This window comes from Colobus angolensis, unplaced genomic scaffold (genome assembly GCF_000951035.1).
Source record: "Colobus angolensis palliatus isolate OR3802 unplaced genomic scaffold, Cang.pa_1.0 Scaffold20, whole genome shotgun sequence".
Classification (NCBI taxonomy): domain Eukaryota; kingdom Metazoa; phylum Chordata; class Mammalia; order Primates; family Cercopithecidae; genus Colobus; species Colobus angolensis.
Window position 1 is genome coordinate 7,519,756 of NW_012115155.1, and position 9,135 is coordinate 7,528,890.

The window sequence follows — 9,135 nt, forward strand, 5'->3', positions numbered from 1 at the left end:
AACATATGTGTGCATGTGTCTTTATAACAGCATGATTTATAATCCTTTGGGTATATACCCAGTAATGGGATGGCTAGGTCAAATGGTATTTCTAGTTCTAGATCCTTGAGGAATCGCCATACTGTTTTCCACAATGGTTGAATTAGTTTACAATCCCACCAACAGTATAAAAGTGTTCCTATTTCTCCACATCCTCTCAAGCACCTGTTGTTTCCTGACTTTTTAATGATGGCCATTCTAACTGGTGTGAGATGGTATCTCATTGTGGTTTTGATTTGCATTTCTCTGATGCCAGTGATGACGAGCATTTTTTTCATGTGTCTGTTGGCTGTATGCATGTCTTCTTTTGAGAAATGTCTGTTCATGTGCTTTGTTTCATTTCTAATAATGGTTGATATGTTATGGTCATTTGTTGATGGCTGTTTTGATTAATTTTGGGGTTAACCCTCTAACACAGGGGATAATGCAATACCCTACAGCTGTTAGGACTTCAGCTGTCCTATAATAATAGGAATGTTATTATAAGGAATGTTAGAATGGAGGCCACCATTGCTTTCCATTTCCCAAAGCAACTCTCTAAGCAGTAAATGGGTCATTAATTCTGGCATTTTCTGTCAATTTATTGGCTAGAGATGTTAACTCTTGTAATGTTTGTGATAGTTCCATCTGGAGCAATATTGTTAGGATTAAAAGTGCAACACTTTCCACCCAGCATGACACACATGCATTCTTTCTCTGCTAAGATCATGTCTAGTGTAAGTCTGCTCTCCCAGGCTTTCGGCTGGTGGCATCTAACTATCTAGCCACTCCTTTGAGAGCATCTAGAGTACAGTTGATGAATCTTTGTTGATTATAATAGATATAACCAATCCAATCCACATTTTTATTAATAGTTGACTGCCAGAAGAGTGCTGATTCAAACCCAGCAGCTATTTGATTTCAGGCCTTAAATTCATTAGGTACTCCTCTGGGGACACCTACTGAGTCAATATAAATGTTGGGATCAAAAGAATTTGTTAAATTTTTCTGACCTCAGTGGCCATGTGGATTCTTGGGAATCTTACAGAATGCCAGGGTGAATGGAATGGCCACTTGAACCAATTGAACTAAGGCCCAAGTCCCAGTCCAGTTGGACAGCAATAGATCACAGAGGTTCCCCATTCCACAACACCATCAGACATCAGCCCTGGGGTATATGAAGAGCCGAGTGGTTGCCTTTGTTTGACTCACCAGAAATGTTTAGGATGTGGGTACAAGTTGAGAGTTCTTCCTTCCACGGGCTTATTGAACTCTGCCCCCTGACTGGAAAGGCAAGAGGACTGGTTAATATTCCCTACGGCGAATGAGGGGATTGCTCTACGTCTAGTCTAACTTTAGTGTGATATTTTACAATATCTAAACAGTTCTGGTCTGATGCCTCCTCACTCTCCTCTACTTTACATTAGAAACTGGCTGGATTCAAGCAAGTATTTGTTGTTAAGACCAAATTATTATTTTTTTCTAGTAATGTGGCTTCATATTTTAAAATTTGGGAATCAGTCAACCATTTCCCAGCTCTTTGATTAATATATTCCTGACCTGATGTGGGGAGTTTACTACCAGGGCCCTGCCAAAAGTTAGCTTCTGACTCTCCTCTACCTGCTGGGCTGTGGCAGCTACTGCTTACTTGCACTTCTCTTTGTCTCCCGTCTTTTATGATCTCTCTCTCTCTCTTTTCCTCTTGTACTCTTTCTTTTACATTACCCCACTCCCCAGTCTCACTTTCTGTGTCTCTCTTTGATCTCTGTCTTTTCCAGTCTCTCTCACTCATTTTCTTCTTCTACCTCTCTGTCATCCCCCGTTTCCTTTCTCCCTAACACTCAGTTTCTTTCTCTTTCTCTCTCTGGGCAGGAACCCAGCCATGCTGTGCCCTGGCTCCCTGCTGTCTGTCTGCAAAGATGGTCAGCTCTAGTGAAATGACAAAGATTCAGCAGCAACTTTCATCTACAGCTTTCAGCAGCCGGCTCCCACACACAGCTGCGTGGCGGGGTTTCCCCGGCTTTCAGGGTCAGCAGCTTAACTCTTTCTCTCTCTTCTAACAAAAACCTTCTGAGCTTCCCTTAGTAATTCCTTAATTGGTTTCCTATTGCATGCATCAATCTTTTATAGCTTCTTAGTAATATGAGGCCAGGTTTAGTGACAAAACTAACCTTTAAAAAGCCTTGCCCTACTGGGTCCTCTGGATCTAATCCTGAATATTTTCTCATTTGATCCCTGAGCCTCTGCAGAGATGCAGAGGGAGTCTCCTCTTTTTCTTGTTGGATTTCTAATGCTCTCGAGACATTCTGTGTCCTAGGAGTGGACTCTTAAATCCCTCTAATTATTAGCTCCTTAAGGTCTTGAATTTGGACCTGATCCCCAGAATAATTATTATCCCATCCAGGATCCTCATTTGGGAATTTCTGCTCAGCTGCCAGGACTGCTTGCTCAGGAGGATGGTGTCTCTCCTAAATGGTCATGGCTGTCCTTCTAATCATTGCCCTCTGTTCTCCTGTAAACACAATATTCATGATTGACATCATCTCATCAACTATACAAACTGGGTCCTAAAAATTGATGTAGCTGCTGTGCTAAGCCGAGGAAGTCTTCCAAGAGTGGCCTCGTTTCCTTTTTAAAATTCCTAAACTCAGTACTTGTTAAAGGTGCACTCACAAATCCAACTTCTCCCTGTCCACAGGGACTTCTCTCAGAGGACAGATATTAGACATCTGCTGTTTAGAAGGAATAGGAAAATTCTCAGTCTTTCTTACAGTGTTCTAATTCTTTCTTCAAGTTTGGCAAGGATATAAGGGAGCACTGGGTTTAGCTCCTTCACGGCCCCCAGATTCCTCTTCCTCTGGCTCTCCTGTTGCTCCTGATCTCCCTGTCCTCTACATTTTGACATGTATGGGGGAGCGGCAAGTGTGTTAGGGGATCCCAGGGCTTTTCACTTGGCAAGGGCTCTTTACTATGCTCTTTTTCTTCCTCTTTAAGGGGAAGCATGGGGGTTAACTCACTAATGCAACAAAGAGAATAACCCGTCTCCTCTTATGAGGAGGGGGTTTTATCATTTACATAGAGTTAAAGCTTGGCACATCTAATCCTCCTCTGAGCCAAACGTAGGCCAAAAGAGCAAAGGCTGATGAATGGGCTCTTCGGGCCAGACAAAACAGCAATACTTCATCATCCTTTGCTTTTCCTTGTCCCTAGTTCGAGCGTTATCTCTCCAAACCTGCAGCATTCCCCCCAACTAACTATTCGGGGGAATTTCAGGGGGCTGCTCTTTAGTTCCTTCTTTCCTCTGTTTCCTAGGCCTAGAATTCTTGTTTCCCATTTTCAGTGAATCTCTGTGTCTGAGCTTTTCCCTGCGTACTCAGTGCCCCCTTACTGGATGTTTCTTGCACACCCTGAGATCTCCGAAAATGCCCAGCCACCAAGGCAGTCCTTATAGTCCCATTTTCCTACCTTGGCTGGTGCATGAGGTTGCCTGGTTGCTGCAGTGCCTGCTTTTTCCCCTGTGTCACTTCTTTTTTCTGCTGCATAACAGTCTCGTGTTTGTCTATGGCTTCTGCAGGAAGCCAGGACACCCAAACAGAGCGGGCCACCTAAATCAGGTGGGACATGTCTGCCCTCTCAGCTGGAGTCCCACTCCACGCAGACACAGAGTTCCGCAAATGGACCACCAGGTTGTGAGACACAAACTCACCTGTCCAAACCCAAAGAATAGACTCAGAGACCTGGAGGACAGCAAAAGTGAGACTTTTAATGACTGTCTTACAAGATCGGGTGTCTGATGCGTGGGCACACTCAGTACCTTTACAACACACGATTTATTCCCTAGTGCTCAGGTCCCTCGCCTGGTTCCTCATGGACTGAGTACTATGGGGTCACAATCTTCCCAGACATCACATATTGGTTGTTGGGTAGGGGCTTTAGGTGTTTTCTTTAGGGTTGTCCTGCTGCATTTTGTTGCATCCCACAATGCACTGTGTTCCCAGCTAGCTCAGGGGCTCTTTAAGTATTTGACTTACAACCTAAGTACCTGGCCAGCTGATAAGAACAGACAAAATGAGCTATTTTGCAGACTAGTAGACTTTTATCTTAGACTAAACTTCGGTTTGGGTGAGGGCAATGAAGGTGGAAGGAGGAAGAGAGGAGTGAAAGGGAAGGCGACAAGCAGGCATCAGCTATGCAAGTAGGGGCCTAGTATATCCTGTTTCTTCTGTACTTTGCTGACCTAAGCTGATTCAAGGCACTTTGTCTTCGAAATGGAACACTGTATACATTATTTCCTTTATCACCCACAAAAGGAAGCCAGTGCCCTTTACCTCATGACCCAACATATGTACTTTTAGGAATATACTCCCTACCCCCAGCTTTCCCAGGCCCTGGCAACTGCAGATCTGCATTCCATCTTAATGAGTTACCTGTTATGAACATTTCATGGAAGTGTAATCACACAACGTGTCACCGTTTTTGTCTGACTTTTTCACTTAACCTGTTTTTTGAGGTTCATGGCATTATGCATTGCTTTTCTTTTTTTTTTTTGTTCCTATTTTTAAAAAATTATACTCAAGTTCTAGGGCACATATGCAGAATGTGCAGGTTTATTACATAGGTATACCCATGCCATGGTGGTTTGCTGCACCCATCAACCAGTCATCTACATTAGGTATTTCTCCTAATATCATCCCTCCCCTGGCCCCCACCTCCCGACAGGCCCCAGTGTGTGATGTTCCCCTCCCTGTGTCCACGCATTCTCATTGTTCAACTCTCACTTATGAGTGAGAACATGTGGTGTTTGGTTTTCTGTTCCTGTGTTACTTTGCTGAGAATGATGGTTTCCAGCTTCATCCATATCCCTGCAAAGGACATGAACTCATTCTTTTTTATGGCTGCATAGTATTCCATGGTGTATATGTGCCACATTTTCTTTATCCAGTCTAGTATTGATGGGTATTTGGGTTGGTTCCAAGTCTTTGCTATTGTGAATAGTGCCACAATAAACATACTTGTGCATGTGTCCTTATAGCAGAATGATTTATAATTCTTTGCGTATATACCCAGTAATGGGATGGCTGGGTTAAATGGTATTTCTGGTTCTAGAGCACTTCATTCCTTTTACAGTGATGTAATATTCCATTGCATTTATACACAACATTTCTTCATTAATGGCTATTTGGGCTGTTTCCATCATTTAAATATTATGAAAAGTGCTGCTATGATCATGTATGTACTTATTTGCTTGAGAACCTCTTTTCAATTTTGTACGGTACCTTTCTAAATGTATGTATGTGAGTCATAAGGTAATTCCATATTTAACTTTTTAAGGAACCACCAAACTATTTTGCACAGAGGCTGTATAATTGTTTCCACCAGTGCAAAGGTTCCAATTTTCCCACATCTTCATCAACATTTATTTTCTCTTTTATTATTTGTTTTATTATAGACATACTCCTCTTGTGAAGTAGTACATCATTATGGTTTTGATTTTCATTTTCATAATGAATAAAGATGTTAAGCATCTTTTTATATGCTTGCTGGCCATTTGTATCATATATCTTGTTTGGAGAGATATCTACTCAAAGCCTTTGCCTATTTGTTTTTCAGTTGGATTCCTTGTCTTTTGGCTGTTGCGTTGTAAGAATTTGTTATATATTCTGAATTCTTTATCAACTATGTGATTTGCAATTTTTACATGGCCTTTTCACTTTTGTGATATCATTTGATGCATAAGAAATTTTGATGATATCTAATTTATCTTTTTTTATTTTAATATTTGCACGTTCCATGTCATAGCTAAGGATCCATTGCCAAATCAAAGGTCATAGAGATTTAATCCTATGTTTTCTTCTAAAAAATTAATGTTTTCTCTTCTTATATTTAGGTCCTTGACCCATTTACATTAACTTTTTGTATGTGGTATGATGTAGGAATCTAACTTCATTTGTGTGTGTGTGTGTGTGTGTGTATCCAGTTGTCTAGTTGTCCCTTGACAAATTTTGGAAGATGCTATTTCTTCCCAGTTGAATGGGCTTTACACCTTTGTCAAAAATCAAACTGAACAATGGTTTTCCTTAGCACTCTGAACATATTTAAAATGCTTGATTTAAAATATTTGTCTATAATTACCAAATCTGTGCTTTCTTAGGGACAATTTCTGTTGATCTCATCTGCAAATAGGCCTTAACTTTTGTTGAAAATGGGACATTTTGCATACTATAATGCAGTACCTCTATAAATCTGATTCTTCTCCTTCCATAGAGTTTGTTTTTATTGCTTTCTGTAGGCTGTAGCTGTAGGATTGTTTACTGATTTTTCCTATTTTTAAGGTCTCTATTTTTGGTTTGTCATCTCTGAAGTGTCTGTCATTTTGTGAGTGATTTCCTTAAACAGTAGGAGCCAGAAAATAAGCAAAACAACAACAAAACAGAGAGAAAACAAAATGATGAAAGAGAGGAACAAGAATATAAAAACGACAAACCTTTTTCAGTCTTTACAGATTGAGTCTGTGCTGGGGCATTCCTCCCACGCCTAGCAGGACTGTTTATAACTCTGCTTTAACTTTCACCGCCTGCTTGCTCTGAGCCTAGAAATCATCCAGATGTGAAAAGCTTAGGGTCTTCTCAGATCTCTTCCAAGCAGCACCCATCTCTGGACATGAATGTTGCCTTCTAGACTCCCAGTACACGTGAGTGCTTTTGAATACTTTAGCTTCCCAAGGAACCTCTCCCCCCTTCTTTTTCTCGTTGGTTTTTGGCATTCTACTGTATGAGTCAACCACAGTCAGTTGTTCCAGACATCTCTGGATTGTTTTTCCACCTTACATAGAGTTAAATGCCAAACAACAACGTTTCAGTTACTATTCCATATACACAATGATGGTCTCATAAGAATATAAAGGAGCTGAAAAATTCCTATTACCCAATGACATCCTAGCTGTCGTAGCATCATAGCACAATGCATTACTCATTTATATGTGGGGACACCATTGTAAACAAACCTATTGCTCTGCCAGTCATATAAAAGTATAAAACATACAATTATGTACAACACATAATACTTGGTAATATAAAAACAACTGTTACTGGTTTATAAATTTACTGTATTTTTAATCATTATATATTAGTGTACTCCTACTTAAAAAAAAAAGTTTACTATAAAACATCGTCAGGCAGATCCAGGAAAAGGTATCGTTATAGGAGATGACAGCTCCATGTGTCTTCTTGCTCTGAAGACCTTCCAGTGGGAGAAAATGTGGAGGTGGATGGAAGACAATGATATTGAAGACCCTGACTCTGTGTAGGCCTAGACTACTGTGTGTGCTTGTGGCTTCCTTTTTAACAAAAAGCTGTAAAAGTATTAAAAAATTGAAATTAAAAATAGTAAAAAACAAAAACTTGTAGACTAACAATATAAAGAAATAAGGGTACAATGTGATTCTGTTTTAAGCCAATGTTTTTACAGAGTAAAAAAGTTAAAAAATTGAAAGGTTTATACAGTAAGCTAAGGTTAATTTATTATTGAAGTAAAAAATTGTTTAATAAATATAGTGTAATCTAAGTGTCAAGTACCTGTAAAGCCTATAGTAGGGCACAGTAATTGTCCCGACCCGCGGGACAGTCGAACGGGCCCTGGAAGGGGGAGTGGGAATGGAGGAGACAAGAAAACACGAGAAATGGAGACAAGACAGTGGTCTGATCAAGTCTCGTTTAATAATGGTGGTGCGATGCCTTATATAGGCTGGCAGGGGAAGAGGTTGGGCCAGGGCAGTGACGGGGGGCCGGGTCTTCTCAAATTACAATTGCGCATGCGCCGTGGGTTTGTAATTTTCCCGGGTGCGGGATCGCACCTGTGCCATAGGCTGCTTATCTTTCTGGGCACGAAAAGGTTTGGGCGTGCGCGGGAAAGGTTTGGGCGCGCACAGAAAAGGTTTGGGCGCGCACGGGAAAGATTTTAGGCGCGCGCGGGAACAGGTTATAATGAAGAACCCGGAAATGTGCCATTTTGTCTCCGCTTTGCGGATATCAAGCAACAGAGGTCGGCTAACTCCGGGCCTCATGGCTCCGGACAGGTCCCCCTTTTTTTATATATAATTGTGGCTAGAAGATTGTCCCTCGGGAACTGCGCCTGTCTTAGGTTGGAGTAATACATCTCATCACTGGTACCCGTCATGGGATTAGGCAGTAGCTTATGATGGCCCTCCTGTCTTAGGTTAGTGAAAGATGATGCTCTCTTACCCATCATTGGCTATCCAGTTCAGTGCATAGGAAAGGTGGTCATAATGGGTGTGAGTATGAACCACTGCGATCTTCTTGTTCTAGGCGATGATAATGGACCTGTATAGGCTTCGCTTGGATAGCCTCGACTTGTTGCTTAAGGAATGTCATGAACTTATTGAAGACCAAAGGTCCTACAGAGAGTAAGAGCAATAGGCAAAGCAGGGGGCCCAGGAATGGCATAAAATAGGGAAGGAGTCCATGAAACCCAGTCCAAAACGGGTTATCGGTTATTTCTTTTCGTCGTTTTTCTAGGTCTTCTTGTAGACGCCTGATTTTATCCCTGACGATCCCAGATTTGTTGGCATAGAAACAGCACTTCTCCTGTAAAGCCAAGCAGATGCCTCCTTGTTCTGCAGTTAGTAAATCTAGGCCTCTTCTATTTTGGAGTACTACTTCTGCCAGAGAATCTACCTGATCTTGTAAATCTTGTATAGTACTTGAAATGGCCTGCATATCTGAGATCAATTGGTGAGACAATCTGGTGTATTGAGTAACAGAAACCCCTAGGCCTGTAGCCCCAGTTGCTACGGCAGTAGTTATGCCTAATCCTGCAAGTAAGGGGATAAATTGTACTGCCCTTTTGTTTCTTCCTAAAAAGTGATCTATAGCTGGGATAGGTACGGGTTCATCTCCAGGGATAATGTCTATATCTGGCAAAAGTGTGGCTAAGACACAGCGTCCTGTCCAGTTAGTAGGTAAATAGGTATAAGCCCTTTTATTGCCACATATAAAAACTGAGCTGTTTGGGGCACACAACGATTGGGAAATATTTGCTATGGTGGAACAATTATTGAACTCATTGAATCCTACATCGAGGTCATAAGCGTTATTAAGG